Below are 22,306 nucleotides of genomic sequence, written 5' to 3'. Positions count from 1 at the left end.
AAGGCCTTGACATCCTTTCTAAAGCGTGAATTGGTCACAATAGGGGCCTAAACATTGTTTTATAAAGGTTTAGAATTACTTCCATGCTTTTGAACACGACGTTCCTATTTAGAAAGCCAAGTTCTTGCAGAAAGGGCTTGACGAGAAATAGATAACTTGATCAACAGTGTCATTTTATTCCTGCTGCATTTATCCAAGAAAATCTTGAGTCCTTTGACTGCTGAAGCATGATATTTCTTCGGTGGGTGTTCTGCATCAGCCTTTGGGAACTTCTAATAATTTGTTGTTGTGGAATAATTTTTTGTGAAAATCAATAGTGCCGACTGCCAGAGTAAAACATCGAGAAGACTGAATGCCAAATAAAAATAATTCAAACAGATTTTCCAATCCACCAAAACATTTCATAATTTAAAAAATATAGATGAAGCCTCAATATCCTTTTCTGTTCCCAGGGAAACATAGTCCCAATTCTTTCTTCATTATTAAATGTGTCATTACTATTGATGTGTCCACATTGAAAGTTCTCTGTGACTTTAATCTTTCTGTTGCTCAACTCTGCATACTGTGCTCTAAATCTGATCTAATCAACACTTTCAATCAACCACAATTTATTCTTTGCTCTTGTCCTCTTGTTTTTGCTGGGCCATTTTTATGACTTCAAATATCCAGACTCATATTTTCAAAGAGCCAAGTATTTGAGTATTTAGGTCTCACTGCCTTGAGTGTGCTTTCCCACCCTTTGTTTAATCGACTAAAATGTGTTAGCTCATGCTTACCAACACTAACTGCAATGGTCACCGTTTTCCATCTACGCCTTTTACACTCCTTCTCTCCATGTTATATGGCAACTAACTTAAACTCTTTCCAAGCGCTTAGCTTGGTGTGACAAAAGCAAAGGACAGGAGTTGACTCAAGCTTACTTAAACAAACTTCCGATTGTTTAACTCTTTAAGTGCCAAATTCAAACTTACAACAGGTGCAACACTTTAACTCTTTCAGTGAACATTAACACTAATTCTTTAACCGAAAACAGATACTATCCAGTTTAAGACAAAGTGGCCTGGTCCGTTCCCAATGTAGATTTTCCATGTGGTTTTTTTCTGTCTTCTCTGAAGGGCACATTTGCGATGGTTGATCTCTGAGTTATCACTGAAGACAAAAAGCTGAAATACATGCCTTTATCCTAAGCTTCTCAGATTCTTCCAGAAAATTCTCTGGCATTTAGCCAATGGTATAACGGGAAACTGATTGCCTTATTCAGCCAGGCTAATGGGTTACTCATGGACATCTCCATAATGATTAGTTTAAGTGGAACGTAGGTCACACTGCCTCAATACATAAATGAGTGTGGTCCCTGCCATATCTAGTTTAGTTTAAACGACCATCCTTATTCGGTCAACACAGGAAGTGTTAGGCCACAGTTCACAGGCCAGGTCACAACTTGCAGCAAATTTATGACCTGCATCTGTTTTTGATTATAATTGGCCAAAAATCCCAGCATGTCTGACTCTCATTGTCACAATTGCTCTTACAGCTAATGTTGCCATTATTGTTGTTACAAATCGCTGTTGTTGTAATCATTCCTTTCTCTAACCACATCAGTATCTGCCAAACTTGCTACCATTTGTATCATCAGCAAATCAGAGGAAGTGCAGCCATCTTCAAATCAAAATTACTGGTGCTGAAAATAGGAAATTAAAACAGAAAATATCAGAAATACTCAGCATCGGAGAGAGAAATAGATTTAATATTTCAGGTCCATGACCTGTCAATTCTGATGAAAAGTCATCAACCTGAAACATCAGCTCTGTTTTTCTCTCTCCAAAGATGCTGCCTGAACTTTTGAGTATTTCTAAATGATTTATACTGGGAAGAAAAAGTGGACCAAACACTGACCAATGGGAACATCACTTCCAGCCCTACTCCAGTTCAAGCCAAACCCCTTACTTTAGTTCTTTGTTTCCTGACCATCAGCCAGTTTTCCTCTGGGTGATACAGCACTGGAAACCATGCAGTCCATCATGTCAGTACCAGCTTCTTGGTAGAGCTGTCCAGTTTGTCTCATTTGTCTGCTCTTTTCCCATAGCCATACAAGGCAAAAAATGACAGTGTGTTGGTTCTGACACGAAAAATGAGATGATGCCCATTGATGGTCCTGGTGTGTTTTTAGGCCAAATCTTATGCCCAAGAGCTTCACACTGCTCCAGTGGCACATAGTCTCTGATTTGTCCATCCTGCAATGACTTACCTGTTGCAAGCATTGGGAGAGCTCCATATAAACAGTTCCCCAGTACCCATTCCTCAACAACTGCAGGAGATAGAAGGCAAGAAGGCAGCATCGTGCTTTTCTAAGGCGTCCCTCACAAGGATGCTGGATGAAGTGGAGCAGAGGTGGGACACACTCCAGGAGATGGCCTTCCAGCAGGGTCACCACCCCCGCCGGGGAAGCTGTGGTAGCCCTGGTCAGTGCCAGTGTGCTGCTGAAGAGGATGCAGCATCAGTCTCTTCTTTGTCCAGCCAGGGTAAGTGAATCACCCCCAATTCCCCCCTTGCACACCCCCAGCTCTCTCTCTCTCTCAATCAGCCACCTTGCCTTTTGCCAATACCAGACTCTCTCTCTCCCACAATCACCATGTTCCCCAGTAACTGCGATGCGCCTCATACCCCATCTCCCACCCAAGCCCCATGCCTGCCACACCTCACCACCATTCTTAATATCAACACTCCCACCCAGACTCTTCCTCTCTGTGTTATTGCAGGACAAACACAACTACAACCATCACCATTGCTTCTCTTGCCAATCACCTTACAACACTGTCCTCTGGTTCTGGACCTTTCCGCTAAATGGAACAGTTTCTCCATATTTACTCTAACTCCAAACCCTCACGATTTTTACACCTCTATCAAATCTCTTCTCAACATTCTCCTTTCAAACAAGAACAACCCCAGTTTCCCCAATCCATACATGTAAATGAAGCTCCTCTCCCCTGAAACTTTCCCATAACCTTTTCTGCACCCTTTCTAACACCTACACATCCTTATTTGGGAACGATATTCCAGTGGAAGCTGAAGCAATGTGTTGTAAAGACTCACCTCTATTTATAAAGCCAAGGATCCCATACAGCTCTTTAACCAGTTTCTCAGTCATTGATTTACCCAAAGGATTCCTTCTCCTTGCACCACCTAGAGAATTGTATCCTTTATTTTCTACAGCCTCATTCTTCCTATCAAAATGTATCACTTTGCATTCTTCGCATTAAAATCCATCTGTCCACCCATTCCACCAGCCTGTCTAGTTTTAAAGTTTATTTCTTACTGAAGTTACTGTGAAAATCCCAGAGTCACTGCGCCCTGGCGCATGTTCGGGTACACTGAGGGAGAATTTAGCATGGCCAATGCACCTAACCCGCACAACTTTTGGACTGTGGGAGGAAACTGGAGCACCTGGAGGAAACCCACGCAGACACAGGGAGAATGCGCTAACTCCACACAGTGACCTAAGCCAGGAATCGAATCCTGGTCCTTGGTGCTGAGAGGTAGCAGTGCTAACCGCTGTGCCAACATGCCACCCATATCAGATCAGTCGTGATGGGCTGTGTGGCCTGCTTCTGCCCCTACATCAAATGGTCTTAATATTAAAGAGTGTTTTCCAACATCAGAATAACTTTGGAATGAAGGATTCAAAATCTTCGTTGTTTGATGATCGTTGCAGTAAAATGAAGATCAACACATCCGGTGGTTGGAACAAAGTGAGGTTTGATTGTGAGGTACTCGTAAGCATTGGCTAAAACCTTCTGAAACACAATGCCTATGCTCACACATGAAGAACACACAACTGAATGAACTATCAGAGATCTGCTGGGCTCTGAGAAACTGCAATAAAATCAATTGCTGGCCAGATAAATTCCAGTCAGCCAGATGACCTTTACCCATTCATGACTTTTCCCCATATTTGGATCCTAACCATGTGTATTTCTCATAAAACAGAAGGCATTGCTATACCACATCCAAAGAATTCAGAAAAAATTGTGAGAAAAATCTGAATGTTTAAACTGGAGAGTGATGTGTAATGAAAAGAATGGCTTCATTATTTGGCTAGGATTTAATTTTCCTCTTCGACCTTTATGTTATATGCCATGCCGACAAATTGTTTTTTTATGCGTGGCATTTCCATCTTGGTATTTTACTTTTTTTTAATATTAATATCACAATTATCTGGCTGTTAGTTCCAATTAATTCCACCTCATTTTCAGCCTCTCGCTTCTGAGCACCAAGTCATTTCTCAAATCTTAGCGCAGTTGCCATCACCGTTTAATTAAAGGCAGACTACAAGAATGCAACTTGGAAAAATCAGAAAGAAAGGAAAGCATAGCCAGCTGTACGTAATGGTTCAGATCCTGACAAGACCTGTGCGACGCTCCAATCTGTCAAACACTTCTGTGATGGGTAGGTTGATGAGAATGAAGTGATGCACTTGCTTGCTCATGTTGGTTCTCTCAGCCCGACATTAATCCCATTATTAATGATGTTCAGGTCAATTTAAGGTTACAAACTGCAAATCTCCCACAAAATGAAATGTCGCAGTTCCTGTCCTTGCCACATGTGGGTGCTATGAGCAAGCACAAGACTGTGCAACAAACAACATACTTGCAGCACTGGATGGAGCTTTCTGCCACCTGTGTTGTATTAAGTTTTTAGTGTCACAAATAGGTTTACATTAACACTGCAATGAAGTTACTGTGAAAATCCCCCAGTTGCCACATTCCGGCGCCTGTTCAGGTACACTGAGGGAGAATTTAGCGTGGCCAATGCACCTAACCAGCACGTCTTTCGGATTGTGGGAGGAAACTGGAGCACCCGGAGGAAACCCACACAGACACAGGGAGGACGTGCAGACTCCACACAGACAGTGACCAAGCTGGGATTTGAACACAGGTCCCTGGCACTGTGAGACAGCAGTGCTAACCACTGTGCCACCGTGCTTGTCAGCCATTTTGGAATCCTAATTTATACAACGATTCTGATTAAAGCGTAAAACTTCTGATCTCTGAATGGTTGTACCCCCCATAAGATATGCTGGAGGATCCCTCAGAAGCCCCTAAACATTGGTTACGTGGTAATTGTCAGGGAAGCTTGGACTTCCAATGGGCAAATCCCTGCGTCTAGAACTCTCCAAAACTCTGACTTAAAATCGGAGCCTGCTTATGCTTCAGTTACCAGAACAGTTATCCAAGAAAAGCTAGAAGGATTAAAATCAGTTCTAACTTCTGGTAACTATAAGCTGACCTCCCAACTCCCCACTGGACCTCCAGACCACATTTGCCCCCAACCACCAGACTACACCTTTGACCACCCAACTATCTGACCACCCCCCAAAGAATCCAACCCTTTACTCACCTTCATGCCACCCTGCCCTCTCACCCACTTACCATCCTAACCCTCCACCATGTACCTGCCACCCTATACCCTCACCTACCCAACTGTCACCATACCCATTCACTCACCTGTAACCCTATCCCCTCACACATTTACCTTGAAATACAGCAGCTAATGCAATAAAAAAAAAGGCTTGGCTTGGCTTCACCCAACAATCCTGCCTTGTGAACCATTTTACAAATATCCAGTTACTCAATCATAGAGTCATAGAGGTTTACAGTCCTTTGGCCCAACTTGTCCACGCCACCCAGTTTTTACCCCCAAGCTAGTCCCAATTGCTCGCGTTTGGTCCATATCCCCCTATACCAATTTCACCCATGTAACTGTCTAAATGCTTTTAAAAGACAAAATTATACCTGCCTCTACTACTACCTCCAGCAGCTCGTTCCAGACACTCAGCACCCTCTGAGTGAAGAAATTTCCCCTCTGGACCCTTTTGTATCTCCTTCTTCTCACCTTAAACCTATGCCCTCCAGTTTTAGACTCCAGTACCTTTGGAAAAAGATATTGATTATCAACATTATCTATGCCCTTCATTATTTTATAGACCTTTATAACATCAGTCTACGTTTCCTACGCTCCAGGGGAGAAAGACCCAGTTTATCCAGCCTCTCCTTATAACTCAAGTCCCAGTAGCATTCTAATAAATCTTTTCTGCACTCTTTCTAGTTTAATAATATCCTTTCAATAATAGGGTGACTGGAACTATGCGCAGTATTCCAAGTGTGGCCTTACTAATTTCTTGTACAACTTCAACAAGACGTCCCAACTCCTGTATTCAATATTCTGATCAATTAAATCAAGCGCGCTGAATGCCTTCTTCACCACCCTGTCCATCTGTGACTCCACTTTCAAGGAGCTATGAACCTGTACCCCTAGATCTTTTTGTTCTATAATTCTCCCCAGTGCCCTACCATTAACTGAGTAGGTCCTGCCCCGATTCCATCCACCAAAGTGCATCACCTCACATTTATCTAAATCAAAGTGTTGAACGCTATGCAAACTAATTCAGGCAGAAAGATCATCACACATAATCAAAGTGTGCATGGTGTCAAAACAGGACAGTTGGGTCTCACTAGCAGAGCAGTGTGGAATCACTGACAATAACTTAAAAATCTCAGCCTTGTAAATGCTCCAGAAGTTGTTTTCAATTTCAGCGGAGTATTGATGCCAAACGCTGACACTTTTACAATCATTATTACACCACAATCCCGTCTCTTAATAAAAACTAAGAGACTGTCCTTTACATAATCGATGCACCAGTGACCAAAAGAGAAGATGCTGGAAAAGCTCGGTGGGTTTGGCAACATCTGTAAGGAGAGAAAAGATTTGACGTTGAGTCCAGATGACCCTTTGTCAAATCGGGACTTGAAATGTCAGCTTCCAGCATCGCAATCATTTACTTTTACCCAGCTTACCAGTTACTTCTATCCTTCAGATCCCTCACATTGTGTGGCACAAATACCAGATTTACTGCATATGAAGTATTTTCTGTGCATTGAAATGCCTTCTCCAAAGCAGTTGTTGCACGTAAGTCCATCTTCAGAGGGAAATGTTCAGACAAAAATAGAATTATTCCACTGTATTAGCAAAACTAAAGTTACAGTCAGGTCTCTATTTGTATACTGTATAAACTCTTGAGTACGCTATGGGACCTAATCAGCACGTCTTTCGAATTGTGGGACCAAACCGGAGAACCCTGGAGGAAACCCACACAGACACGGGGAGAATTTGCAGCCTCCGCACAAACATTGACTCAAGCCGGGAGTTGAACCCGGGTGCTGTGAGGCAGCATTGCTAACCACTGTGTCACCGTGTTTAGGATCCACTCAATAACAAGAGTGAAATTTGTCTGCACATAGACCCTGGGACAGGGTTTATATATTGTTTCATCACAGTGTAAGGTCTAACACTTGTTATGTAGATAAGTATGACAACCATGAGTTTCAAAAGAACCTATTTGCATATTATATAAAGTATGTTGGTTACATGAAGCAGATTAGATCAAGTATTGAGATCTAATTCGCAGGAATTCAGCATTCTTTGTGCAGACATTGTCATTTAAATACTTGAGTATTGCCACTGAAACACTTACGAACGAGGAATTGTCATTGTAGCTAATAAACTCACCTTCTTTTAATTATTCAAATCCACTTACCTGACTTCTCACCATATGGCCAGAACATCCATATAAATACTGTGTCTACCACAGCAGGTCAGAGGCTTGGAATGCTCAAATCCTGAGTCCCAGAGCCTATCCACCATCCACAAGGCACAAGTCAAGAGTGCGATGGAATATTTTCCACTTGCCTGGGTGAATGCAATTCCAACAACACTCAAGAAGTTCGACGCCATCCAAGACAAAGCAGTCCGCTTGATTGGCACCCCTTTCACAAACAATTACGCTCTCTCACATCGACAAATAGTGTAGGAACCGAACAAGGTTCCTGAGGCAGTACCTTCCAAACCCATGACCGCTACCATCTAGAAGGGTGGCAGATTCCTTGGAACACCACCACCTGGAGGTTTCCCTCCTAGTCACACACCATCCTGACATGGAAACATATCGCCGTTCCTTCACTGTCGCTGGGTCAAAATAGTGGGACTCCTTCCCTAACAGCACTGTGGATGTACCTACACCACAGAGACTGCAGCTGCTCAAGAAGACAACTCACCTTTTCAAGGGTACTGAGGAATGGGGAATAACTGATACCCATGGTATCATGGTAAATGAATGAATGAAAAGTGAATAATATATGGCTCAATCTTTTCTTTCTCCAGAAATACATCAAATTGTCCATTATACTTAGTAGTAGAGTTTGCTTCAACAGCCTTTCTTTGTATTTATTCCTCAAACCTGCTGCTTTTTAGGTAAAACTGATCCTCTTTCTTTTCTTGCTGCTTATATTAAGTTGCTCTTTAAATTCTTCACCAAAATATAAAAAATAACCTGGATGTTTTCCCCCCCAAGATCTAAAAAGTCTCAGCAAAACCACAATAACCCACCTGCTCTCGTGTAGATTGCTGACATTCCTGAACTATGCTGTTTACTTGTCCACATACTACCTCAAGGACAATTGTATCAGTCTTACAGTCGGCGCATTGTACTCCAGAAAGAGTCTACCAAAACATTACCTGGCAATAAATACAGCCCTTTGCAGTTTGTCATCTTATCCACTAACTATTGCAACCCAACCACACCTACACACAAAAAAATACTCAGCAAAGCACTGAGATGACAGTTTTTCATAACTAAAGGCAGGAACGTATAAATAGATAAGCATACTTGGAATCAGACTGAAACATCTATTTTCTCTAAAAACTGCTGATTTCCCAAATCTGGCACTGCAGGAGCTACCATATATAAACTTGAAGCTTCAGTATAGGGATAACTGTGGCTCATTCAGAACTGCACTGGTGTAAGATTTGAAGAAACAACCACAAGTTGCTCTAAGCAGCAGCTGCTACAAGGCCTGGGGTGGGAACATTGCGTTAAGTCATTTCTTGACATCCCGAATGATTCAAAGTTTGGAGTGTGCTGTTAGGAATTAACAGACCTTCCAATTAAGCCCTAATTTGATGTCAATTATTCAGTAGAAGTCACTGATTTATAAAGGAGCCACAGATGGCACTATTTGTTGGTGGAGAATTGTGTGTGAAGTCGGATCAAAGAAATAAAGGTACTTCATGAAGAAGCAGAACTCGTGTCTCCCTCACTCCACAGCAACTGAGAAGCTCAAACATGTGCTTCAGTGAGTGGATTCGCATTTTGTGCACCAGCTGCGTCTCAGCTGGGGGCACTCTGACCTCAGTGTCGCAACGCTTTGTATTCAGGAGTGCTGTACTGCTTGAGGTCCTATCTTTCAGATGAGATATTAAATCAAGTCTACCCCTGGGTTGGTATAAAATGTCCCATGGCACTATTTTGCAGAAGAGATGGGGAATTATCCCGGATGTCGTGGCCAGTATATATTCCCCAACCCCAACATCACAGAAATAGATTAGCTGATCATTACCACATTGCTGTTCTGTGGGAATTTACTGTGTACAAATTGGCTGTTGCATTTCCTACAGTGACAACACTTTAGAAAGTATTTAATTGCTGCTTGGCACTTTTAGATGTCAGCTGATTGTGAAATGTGCCATATTTTTCTTTCTTTTAACCCAATTACATTTCAGGCAAAACAAAATGTTAAAAAAGAAAGAATTGAGGACAACGGTCGGAACTTTTGGGTCCCGCCTGTCACCGTGTAACAAAGTTGTGTTAAACACAGTTTTGAACTGAAAAAGCATCAATGGCTTATTTTTCAATTCATTCATGAAATGTGTGTTGTGGGCAAGGCCAACAACTTTTGCCCATGTAGTTGTACAGTGCAGAAAAGACCCTTCGGTCGATCAAGTCTGCACCGACAATAACTACCACTAAAGATATGTCAATCCCATTTTCCAGTTCTTGATCCCATACCCTAGAACGTTATGATATTCCAAGTGCTCATCCAGCCAAATACCTTTTAAAGATTGTAAGGTTACCAGCCTCGACTACCTTCACAGGCAATGCATTCCAGATTCCCAACACCCTCTGAGTGGACTTATTTTTCTCAAATCCCCTCTGAATCACCTGCCCCTCACCCTGAAACTATTACGCCTTGTGATTGATCCCTTAGCCAAGGGGAACAGCTGTTCCCTACTCACCCTGTCCATAACCCTTATAATCTTATGTACCTCAATAATGATCCCCCCTCAGCCTTCTCTGCTCTAAACAATCCAAGCCTATCCAGTCTCTCCTTGTGGCTCAACTGCTTCACGCCAGGCAACATGCCAATGAATTTCCTCTACCCCTTCTAGTGCATTCACATCCTTCCAAGAGAGACGTGCCCAGAACTGCACACAGTGCCCCAGCTGTGGCCTAACTAACTTTCTGTACAGCTCTAATATGACCTCCTTGCTCTGTGCCACAACTGATAAAAGCAAGTGTCCCAAATGCCTTCTTAACTAACCCATTTACCAGCTCTGCTGCCTTCAGTGATCTGTGAATAAGTACTCCAAGATAAGAACATAAGAAACATAAGAAATAGGAGCAGGAGTAGGCCATCTAGCCCTTCGAGCCTGCCCCGCCATTCAATAAGATCATGGCTGATCTGAAGTGGCTCAGTTCCACTTTCCCGCTTTCTCCCCATAGCCCTTAATTCCCTTGCCTACCAAAAACCTATCTACCCGTGTCTTAAATATATTTAGCGAGGTAGCCTCCACCACTTCAACAGGCAGAGAATTCCAGAGATTCACTACCCTCTGAGTGAAGAAGTTCCTCCTCAACTCTGTTCTAAATTGTTCCCCCTTTATCTTGAGGCTGTGCCCTCTAGTCCTGCTGTCCTTTCTGAGCGGGAAGACTCTCTCTACCTCTACCCTATCCATCCCCTTCATTATCTTATACGTCTCTATAAGATCCCCACTCATCCTTCTAAACTCCAACGAGTACAGACCCAGTCTATTCAGCCTCTCTTCATAGTCCAACCCCCTCATCTCCGGTATCAGCCTAGTGAACCTCCTCTGCACTCCCTCCAAGGCCAAAATATCCTTGCGCAAGTGCGGCGACCAAAACTGCACACAGTATTCCAGCTGCAGCCTCACTAGTGCCTTGTACAGTTGCAGCAAGACCTCCCTGCTTTTATATTCTATCCCCCTCGCTATAAAGGCCAGCATCCCATTCACCTTCTTGACCACCTGCTGCACCTGCAGACTGGGTTTTTGTGACTCATGCACAAGGACTCCCAGGTCCCTCTGCACCGTAGCATGCTGCAGCTTTTTGCCCTTTAAATAGTAATCCCTCCTACTATTATTCCTGCCAAAATGGATAACCTCACACTTGCATCTGAGCTTCAAGATCCATCTGAGCTTCCTCATTCATTAAATATTTTATTGTCTTGTTACTTCTCCCAAAGTGCATCGCCTCACATTTATCAGAGTTAAGTACCATATGCCACTGTCCGCCCATCTGACCAACCCATCTACATCTTCCTGTAACCTACAACCTTCTTCTACACTATTCAGCACCCTACCAATTTTGGTGTCATCTGCAAACTTACCTATCATTCTCCCCACATTATCATCTATATCATTTATGTGTATAACAAAAAGAAAGGGACCTGGCACTGAACCTTGTGCTACACCACTGGGCACAAGCCCCCAGTCACTTCTACCACCACCCTTTATGTCCTATTACTAAGCAAGTTTCAGATCCATCTCGCCAGGTTTCCCTGAATTCTATTTGCTTCAACCTTCTCAATCAGTCTCCCGTATGGGACCTTGTCAAAGGCCTTGCTGCAATCCATATAAACCTCATCAACTACACTTCCCTCATCCACACACCTGACCACATTTTCAAAACATTCTATCAAATTTGTTGGGCATGACCTCCCTCTGTCAAAGCCATGTACCCTATGGAGCAGCAGAGTATCACTGGCAGTAACTTCTGACTTTAACATTTCACTATGCATATGTGGACATGAAAAGTTACTACCACTTTTATGGAGTAATGATGATGTGTTCAGTCTTGCAACTTCAAATCCTACACACGCAAAATTTATGGACTAAATAGGAGATTATTCAACTTGAAGTTTAGTGGTTCATATTTTTTACATTCCAAATGTCAGGTGCAAACACTTTTTCACAGAAAACCTAGTGAAATCTGTACCTTTAACACTGCCCATCTAGATCAATGAAGCTATTAATAACTCACCCACGTGTATTATCTTTCAGAAATTATTAGGGCAGCAGAGGAACAGATGAACATTTAGCATAGACCTTTATCCCTTTCAATTACATTTTTCAGAACTTGTTCAGACTTCTAACAAGTGTAAACCTTTACTGCAGCGTGGATAATTTATCCATCTGTCTGTGACTACTGGCTGCCAATTTGGATACTGGGATGCCTCTCGACCTGCTGATAACTTAAAGCTTAGTGACAACTGTTTAAACAAAAATATGTCAATTGTCAGAGGTCCAAGATCACATGATAGGCTCTACATATCAACTTGTTTGGGAACTGGGAAGAACAGAGTAAATCCTGTGGGTCGGATTCCAATAACATGATTTTGGGTTTTGGAAAGAATCCTGAGACAATCCTACAACAAATGATCAAGGCAGAAGATTTGGGCAGGGGTGGTTTTATGAACATTACTCACCATCAGTCAGCATGAAGCAGTTTCCCTTTTTGGCCAACACTTCAGTCACCAGTATTAACCGTTGTTTGTGTTGCGAACTATTTGTCAGGCATAAACTGAGTTTATGCAGAATCACACTCAGATTCAAAGTAGAATTTGAAATTGGACAGATTTGGTTTCTCGAGCCTTTTTGAAAATAAACATTGCGAAGTTCTGCATTATTCTCCCAGATTAAACATGGTCATAAAGAAAGTTAACCAGACACATATCAGTGTTGGATACACTTGAATGTAACTCAATTTGAAGCCATTAGCTAAGATAGGACCTGAGGATTTCACAGATGGGGGTCATTCTTCCAAATGTCCCTTTGTCAAGTGGCAGAATCCTCTAATAAGATGGGGAAATACTGGAAAATCTCAGCTGCACAGGCAGCATGCGTGGAGAGAGAGCAGAGTCTAACGTTTTGGGTCAATGATTTCTCTTCAGAACTGGGAGAAGTCAGAGGCGGTACATTTAGGGGCGACACAGCGGTTAGCTCTGCTTCTTCACAGTGCCAGGGACCTGAGTTTGATTCCCAGTTTGGGTTACTGTGCAGAGTTTGCACGTTCTCCCTGTGTCTGCATGGGTTTCCTCTGGGTGTCCTGATTTCCTCCCACAATTCAAAGATGTGCAGGTTAGGTTGATCGGCCATGTTAAATTGCTCCTTAATGTCAGGGGAACCAACTAGGATAAATGCATAGGGTTATGGGGAATAAGGGCCTAAAGGTGGAATTGTGGTCGGTGCAGGCTCGATGGGCCGAATGTCCGCCTTCCGCACTGTCAGCTTCTATGATGCTAAGTTAAAAAGCAAGAGCGAGGGGGAAGGTTGGAAAAAGGACAAAGGTCCATTGAGGGTTGGAAGACAGTGGAGATTATATAACAAAAGCACGATGGGTACAAGACTGAAGGAAACATTAATAAGACAAGAAACAAAATGTGTGTTGAGATGGGATGTCAATGGCTACTGCCCAATAGCAAAGAAAGATGAAAACAGGACAGTAAAGTGGAAACCTGCAAACTAACAGGAAACAAATCGGTGAGGGGGGTGAGGGCAGTGGGTGGTGGTGGGGGAGCAGGGGGAGTGATTCGGGTGGTCAGGGCTTGAACTGAGCCTGGATAGCTGTAGTGTGCCTATTCAAAAGATAAAGTACTGTTCCTCAGGCCAATGTTGAGCTTCATTGGAAAACTGCAGGAGGTCAGAAACAGAAAGGTGAGATGTGAAAATGGGAACAAGGTAAGCGTTAAAATGCAGACTCAATAGAGGTGTTGTCCTGTAAAGTGAACATCCAGCCCGTGTCTGGTCTTCGTAATGTAGAGCAGACTGAATTATGAATAGCTAATGTAGTATACTGAATTGAAAGTACAGTTAAATCTCTGTGACAGGAAGAAAAATATATATTTATCTCCGTCAGCCTGGCTACTTTCTAACATTTTATTTTTCTGATTTTCAAAATGGATAATTGCTGGTCCAATAAAATGGCTACAGCTGATCACATGCTGCCTTCTGGAAGTTTCTGAGAGGTTTAAGAGCGAACAAAGGCTAACACATCACACTCCATAGACTGGCACACTCCTTGCATCATACAAACGTGCCCAGCAACCCAACACAATGGATTAGCCAGTGAAGTATCCGTCCCCAACCCTGAAGCAGTATTTTGTGACTCCTGATCTCCTATGCGGTGCTAATGGAGCCACTGTAATCTGCTCCACAACACAACAGGTTTCAGCCAGGGGCCTCATTGGCTGAAAGTTCAACCCAAAACCATTCTGTCACATGACCATGACTAGAACTGCCTGAACTCCTTTGATTATACAGCTTTTGGATTTAATCTTCAGTCACTGTTTGATCGCAGGAGAGAAGCAAATGTCCAGACAAACAACCTCTATTATTTACCATCTCACAAGTAGCAGCAGAAAGAACCCATGTTGCCATGGGCAACATGACAGCTCAGTGACTATCACTGTTTGCTGTGCAGACACATGGATTTGGGCCAGTGTCTGCAGGAGTTTGCGCATTCTCCCCGTGCTTGCATGGGTTTTCTCTGGGTGCTCCGGTTTCCTCCCACACCCCAAAGATGTACTGTTAGGCTGATTGGTGTAACAAATTGTCCCTAAATTAGTCTTCCCTCAATGTGGAATGCCATAAGCATAGACAAGGGTCATGGGTGGAGGGGGGACTCAAGGTTAAAATGGCGGCGCGGTCTCGTTGGGCCGAAGGGCCTGTTTCCTGAGCTGTGTTGTTCTTTGTATGTTCAGGTTTAAAATTGCCTGGCTCTCATCTAGATTGTGAATCGGTGCCCATGCTTTCAAGACTAATTCACCTGTGTGTACCTTCCCCCATCATGAAAGTCCTCACTTTTGGAAAGACAAATCACCCTGAAACAGTCAATCTTTTACACTTTGAAGAATTATGCCATTGGACTCATGTGAAGCCACAACTCTTATTTTCATTGTGATTTATCTTTTCCTTTTTGCTCTTTTATTATACAAGTGAAAAGGGGCAGATGTTGTAAAACCCCTTTCTCGGGTTTTTGTGTGTGTCTAAAATCAACCAACGCCCTAATTTTACCTTATCACAGATTTGCTGTGGGGTTATTCATAGGGAGTTGGAACACTCCAATGTGAGGGGTTGGGGAAAATATACCACTATGTATCAGAAATAAAAACAGTTCTGTTTGTGGACAGGTAGTGAGAAGGGAAACCAAGGCTGTTCAAATTAATTTCGCTCCTGTTTATAATAGCTGGTTCAGTTGGAAGGAACGCTTGGGACTTGGACATGAAGAGATAAGAGGATAGATGTTGTTGGAAGGGGGTGGAGTGGGGTGGGGTGGGTGGTTGAGGGGTAGACCAGGGTTTATGGAAAGAATGGTCCACTCAGAAAGGGGAGGGGAAAGGAAGGTGTATTGGTCATTATAAAAGACTGACTAAGGAACTTCGGAAACATTGGGCAGGCTGGGACAAGAAGGGAAATCAGATTCAACAAATCTATTGAAATTCTTTGAGGATGTAATTAGTAGAGATGATGAAGGTGCCATTGGGTGTGGTTTATTTGGACTGCAATAAGGATTCCAGCAGAGATTAGCCATTGAGGGGTAGAAGTCAGACTTTCAGCCTGGTGGGCTCCCAGCATTTTATCATTGTGGAGCAAGATTTTTAAATGTCAATCCTTTTGGAACCAACTTTAGTGATAGGGAGAGGAGATGAGCAGTAGGCTCCGCCACATCCCCCTCCACCTCAATCTTGTGAAATTCAGCAGCAGGTTACAAAATGGCGCCGGAGCGAGGTGACTTCTCGCAAGCTGTGCCCAGCATACCTTCTAATTCTATCTTTTACTCTTGTTCTATGCTTCTAAAACTTCATTAACACTACATTCTGCACTCTCTCGTTTCCTTCTCTATGAATGGCATGTTTTATCTGTATAGTGCACAAGAAACAATACTTTTCATTGTATGTTCATATACATGACAATAAATCAAATCAATCTCTTTCAATTTTGTTTTACAGCGAAAGATGTCAGAGGGGGTAAATACATACAGGAATTCTCCTTGTTAGAACGCGTGAAAACCCAAGTCTCTCAATGTTTATATCACAAGGAAAAATGGAGTGTCTCATAACTCAATGGCAACATTTCACCTTGCCATAAACAGTTAATCTATGTGGGTGAACTCAGTCTTTTAATTCCATTTTTTAACAGTTCAATTACATTCCTTTTTCTCTTTTTTGTTAAGAAAGTAAGGGGAGAAAATAATTTGTTGAGGTTCAAATCCAGAAGCACCATCTTTCTGGCATCAAGCAGTCACAGTTAACTAAAGATTTAACACATTTGGATGCAAAATAAAACTTCCTTTACTCTGCCACCACAATACTCTTAGCCCCAGAAGTCTTCAGGAGCATGCAGGTTACTGCAGCAGCGTGACATTATTCACAATTTTACACACCGATTGACCATTGACCTTTGAGTGTGACAGTCAGTTTAGTGCTGAACTTTTGCACCTAAAACACTTGCATCAGTTCAACTACACAAAATAATTCAGGTCAAGTTCACACTTGATTTGAAAAGCAAATTCTACTTTGAGTAAGTGAACTTGTGCTGCCCCCGTCCAAACCCCCAACCCCCAACACCCCCCCACCTCCAGCCGCCCCCCCACCTGAAAACACCCCCCTCCTCATCACTGCCCCCCATCCCCTTCAACACCCCCTCCAACCGCCCCCTCCCCGTCACTGCCCCCTCCACCCCCAACCCCACCACCGTCCCCCTCCACCCCCCCACCACCCCCTCCACCCCCACCCCCAACCCCAGCACCACCCCCCTCCACCCCCACCCCCCCAACCCCACCACTGCCCCCCTCCACCCACCAAACATCCAAATTGACAACTGCAATCAGTCAATGGCTTTTTATTAGAGCCATAGAGGTTTACAGCATGGAAACAGGCCCTTCGGCCCAACCTGTCCATGCCGCCCTTTTCTTCTTAAACATCTAACCTAGTCCCAATTGCCTGCATTTGGCCAATATCCCTCTGTACCCATCTTACCCATGTAATTGTCTAAATGCTTTTTAAAAGACAAAATTGTACTCACCTCTATTACTACCTCTTGTTCCAGACACTCACCATCCTGTGTGTGAAAAAATTGCACATCTGGACACTTTTATCTCTCCCCTCTCACCTTAAACCTATGCCCTTTAGTTTTAGACTCCTCTACCTTTGGGGAATGATATTGACTATGTAGCTGATCTATGCCCCTCGTTATCTTAGACCTCTATAAGATCAACCCTCAGCTTTCTACGGTCCACAGAAAAAAGTCCCAGTCTATCCAGCCTCTCCTAATAACTCAACCCATCACGTCCCGGCAGCATCTTAGTAAATCTTTTCTGCACTCTTTCGAGTTTAATAATACCCTTTCTATAATTGGGTGACCAGGACTGTACACAGTATTCCAAGTGTGGCCTTACCAATGTCTTGGATAACTTCAACAAGACATACCAACTCCTGTATTCAATGTTCTGACTAATGAAACCAAGCATGCCGAATGCCTTCTTCACCAGTCTGTATACCTGTGACTCCACTTTCAATGAGCTAAGAATCTGTACCCCTAGATCTCTTTGTTCTGTAACTCTCCCCAGTGCCCTACCATTAACTGAGCAAGTCCTGCCCTGGTTCAACCTATCAAAATGCATCACCTCGCATTTACCTAAATTAAACCCCATCTGCCATTCGTCAGCTCACTGGCCCAATTGATCAAGATCCCGTTGCAATCCGACGTAATCTTTTTCTCTGTCCACTACGCCACCAATCTCGGTATCAAGTGCAAACTTACTAACCATGCCTCCTATATTGTCATCCAAATCACTAATATAAATAACAAATAACTGATCGCTGAGGTGCGCCGCTGGTCACAGGCCTCCAGTTTGAAAAACAACTCTCTACAACAACCCTCTGTCTTTTGTCATCAAGCATCAATGCAAGCAGCTCTTGATGTATCTGCAATTTAGATTTAATTTTGCTGTGCAGATCAGTGGAAATTCCACTTTAACAGGTTATCCACATTACTGCCATTTTCCCACCAAAGTTAGAGCAGTCAGTTTAATGAATCTCTGAGAAATTTTCCAGCAATAACTATAATGAAGCAAACAGCTGTTCTATTCAATAACAAACTCTGCATAATACATCAGGAATAAGTCAGTAATCGAACTAAAATAGGGTATTAGTAGAATACTCATCAGCTGTGAAATATAGTTTACATTAAGAATAAGTATTTGACATTAGATATTTAATAGTGGTATGCAGCATATTGGTGTAACTGAACGCAGCTTTGATTACCCGACTATTACATAAAGAATAAAGAAATGCAAGGAATTGTCCATATGGCCTTTCACGTCTGCCATTCAGTAAGATCATAGTTGATCTGATCTTGGCCTCAACTCTATTTTCTTGCCTGTTCCCATAACCCTTGAAAACCACATAGTTGAACATATTCAATGTTTCATTCCCCACTTCAAAGGTTCACAATCCACAAATTCCTCATTGTCTCCTTAAATGGGCAACCACTGATTCTGAAACTATGGCCTCCAACTCAAGATTTCCCCATGGGGAGAAACATGCTGTCAGCAACTATCGTGTCAAACCCTCTCAATCTTAAATATTTCAATGTTTCACTATTGAATTTTTCCACATTAAACAGCCTCTCCATTCCAAGAATAACTTAATGAACAGTCTCTGAAATGCCTCCAATGCAAATTTGTGCCTCTGAGACCAAAACTGTACACAGTAATCTAGGTATTCTACATGTGGTCTCACTTATATTCTACCGTCTTGCAACAAGGAGAACATTCTATTTGCCTTCCTAATTTGCCTGTGTGGTTTTTGTTTCATTTATAAGGACACTGACATCCCATATTTAAATAAAATTTCTTAATGTAACACCCCTCTTCAAGCACAGAAGAAGACAGAGAGCAGAAAACTACAGGTCAGTTAGTGTAACATCTGCCACTTGCACAATACTGGAATCTATTACTTAGGAAGCAGTAGCTGGACATTTAGAAAATGATAATGACGATAAGCAGAGTCACCATGGTTTTACAAAAGGGAAATTGTGTTTGACAAATTTATTAGAACTCTTTGATGTTTTAGCAAGCAGGATGGATAATGGGGAATCAGTAAGTGTCATGTATTTGGATAAGGAGCTCATAGTACCGGGGATAACATTGTACAGGGGAGGTGATAGCCTAGTGGTATTATCGCTAAATAATTAATCCATAAACTCAACTAATGTTCAAAATGGATAACGTCACACTTTCCCACATTATAGAGCACCTGACAAATTTTTGCCCACTCACTTTACTGATATTCCTTTGCAAACACTTCGGCCAGAATTTTCCTGCTCATCCCACTGAAGTTTTAAATGGTACACTACACACATCTGCAGTGCCAGGGGCGGAAAACCTCAACCTTTTGTGTTTTCATGACTTGTTTTCCCATCCACCTTTACATTGTCAGCAAATTTGGCTACCATACTCAGCTCCTTTTTCCAGAATCATTAATGTGAATAGTTGAAGCCCCACCAGCTACAGTTTGCCAATCTAGAAATCACTCATTTATCATTGAATCCCTATAGTGTAGGAGGCCATTTGGCCCATTGAGTCTGCACTGAATAATTCCACACAGGCCCTATTCCTGTAACCCCACATATTTGCCCTGCTAATCCTCCTGACATTAGGGTCAATTTATCATGGTCAATCAACCTAACCCGCACATCTTAGGACTGTGGGAGGAAACTGGAGCACCCAGAGGAAACCCACGCAGACACAGGGAGAATATGCAAACTCCACACAGACATCAACCAGAGGCCGGGAATCGAAGCTGGGCCCTTGGCACTGTGAGGCAGCAATGCTAATCACATGCCACCCCGGGTCTTATTTATCTATGTTTTCTTTAGACAATCCTCTATTCATACTTTTTTTTTCAAATTCACTTGTGGGACATGAGCATCGCTGGCTAACCAGCATTTATTGCCTACCCCTAGTTGCCCTTGTTCAGAGGGCAGTTGAGAGTCAACCACACTGCTGTGGCTCTGGAGTCACACGGAGGACAGCTGGATGAGAAAAGCAGATTTTCTTTCCTAAAGGACATTGGTGAACCAGATGGGTTTTTCCGACAATTGACAATGGTTTTATGTCATCAGTAGATTCTTAATTCCAGATTTTTTTTTATTGAATTCAAATTCCAACACCTGCTGCTGTAGGATTCGAATCCGGGTGCCCAGAACATTAGTTGAGCTTATGGATTAATTATCTAGCAATAATACCACTAGGCCATCGCCTCCCCTGTACAGTGCAGCCCCGTTATAATGCGATGGTTGGGGTCCATAAAATGTTATCGTGGAAAAAGCGGGGTTACGCTAAATCAGGGTTCAAGGAAATCAGCATTCAAACTGATTAAGTGGAAATGGAGGAGAACAAAAGCATCTTTCACAGTAGTTGTGATTTGTGACAGATTGTACCCTAAGCAGAAGCTCTATCTCACTGTTCTTGTATTCATTTACTGCAGTGCTGCCCCTTATAAGAAAGAGCAAAAAAAATCCAATGATTCATCACGTTATATCCAAATTCACGCTAAATCGGGGCGCATAAAATTGAGGTTTCACTGTACCATGTTATCCCCGATACCATGAGTTCTGAATCCAAATACGTGACACTTACTGGTTCCCCATTATCCTCCCTGCTGGCTAAAACATCAAAGAGCTCTAATGAATTTGTCAAACACAATTTCTCTTTTGTAAAACCATGGTGACTCTGCTTGATTGTATTACCATTTTCTAAATGTTCTGCTGCTGCTTCCTAAATAATAGTTTCCATTATTGTGCGAGTGGCAGATGTTACACTAACTGACTTGTAGTTTTCTGCTCTCTGTCTTCTGTGCTTGAAGAAGGGTGTTACATTTGTGGTTATCTGCTCTGCTGGGATCTTGCCAGAAGCCATTGGATTTTATATTACAACCAATGCATTCACTATTACAACCGCCACTTATTTTAAGATCCCAGGATGCTGGGCATCAGGCCAAGGGACCTATCAGCAATTAGACCCATTAGTTGACCCAATTATTTTTATTCCAATGATAGCTTTGGGGTCCTTTTGTTGTCTTCCTTTGAAAATGCAGATACAAACTATTTGTTCTACCCTTTTTTGTGTCCCATTATTACTTCCCTAGCCTTTTCTGTTGGACCAAAATTTACTTTATAGCTATTCTCTATTTTCCTCATAGAAGCTTTTACTCTCTATTTTAAAACATTTATTTGATCACTCCCAAATTTTCTGACTTACCATTAATCCAGGGGCTTTGCCAGGGAACAATGCCCGGCTTTGTCCCTCAAACCCCTGGGGTCTACAGGCAACTCTGCATCCCTGGCACAGTCTTAACTTTTTCACTTCTGAAAACCAGTAGTGATTTGTGCCAGTGTGACATTATGCTGCTGGGAGTGAGGATGCATCCTGTATAGACGATACAGTGTCAAGTCTTTTAAATATATTAACATTTATTTAAATCTAAGGAAATCAGGTCAATGCTATCACTGGGCATTAATCTGACCATGTCACGGTGGCACAGTGGTTAGCACTGCTGCTTCACAGCTCCAGGGACCTGGATTCGATTCCTGGCTTGAGTCACTGTCTGTGTGGAGTTTGCACATTCTCCTCATGTCTGCATGGGTTTTCTCCAGGTGCTCCGGTTTCCTCCCACAGTCCAAAGATGTGCAAGTTAGGTTAATTGGCTATGCTAAAAATTGCCCTTAGTTTCCTGAGATGCGTAGGTTACAGGGATTAGTGAGTAAATATGTAGGGATATGGGGGTAGGGCCTGGGTGGGATTGCGGTCAGCGCAGACTCGATGGGCCAAATGGTCTCTTTCTGTACTGTAGGGTTTCTATGGTATATAAGGACAGATTTCAAGTAACCGACAAACCATGGAAGTAAAAGATTCTATGGTACGTCACTGGCAGGAAAGATCTCAAACTGAGATTATGCCGACACAAATCCCATTTTTGGCTGTTCACAAGATTTAACAGCCATTACATAATTTGCACCCACAGCTAACAGGGTCCCATAAGATTGCACCCTAGGTGGCTGCTTTGCGGAGCATCTTCACTCAGTCCATAAGCATGATCTAAACTTTCCTGTT

The sequence above is a fragment of the Carcharhinus amblyrhynchos genome, chromosome 13, assembly GCF_965287045.1.
Source record: "Carcharhinus amblyrhynchos chromosome 13, sCarAmb.v2.hapA, whole genome shotgun sequence".
Lineage (NCBI taxonomy): Eukaryota > Metazoa > Chordata > Chondrichthyes > Carcharhiniformes > Carcharhinidae > Carcharhinus > Carcharhinus amblyrhynchos.
The sequence above is the reverse complement of the archived record's forward strand: the minus strand, read 5'-3'. Positions refer to the sequence as shown.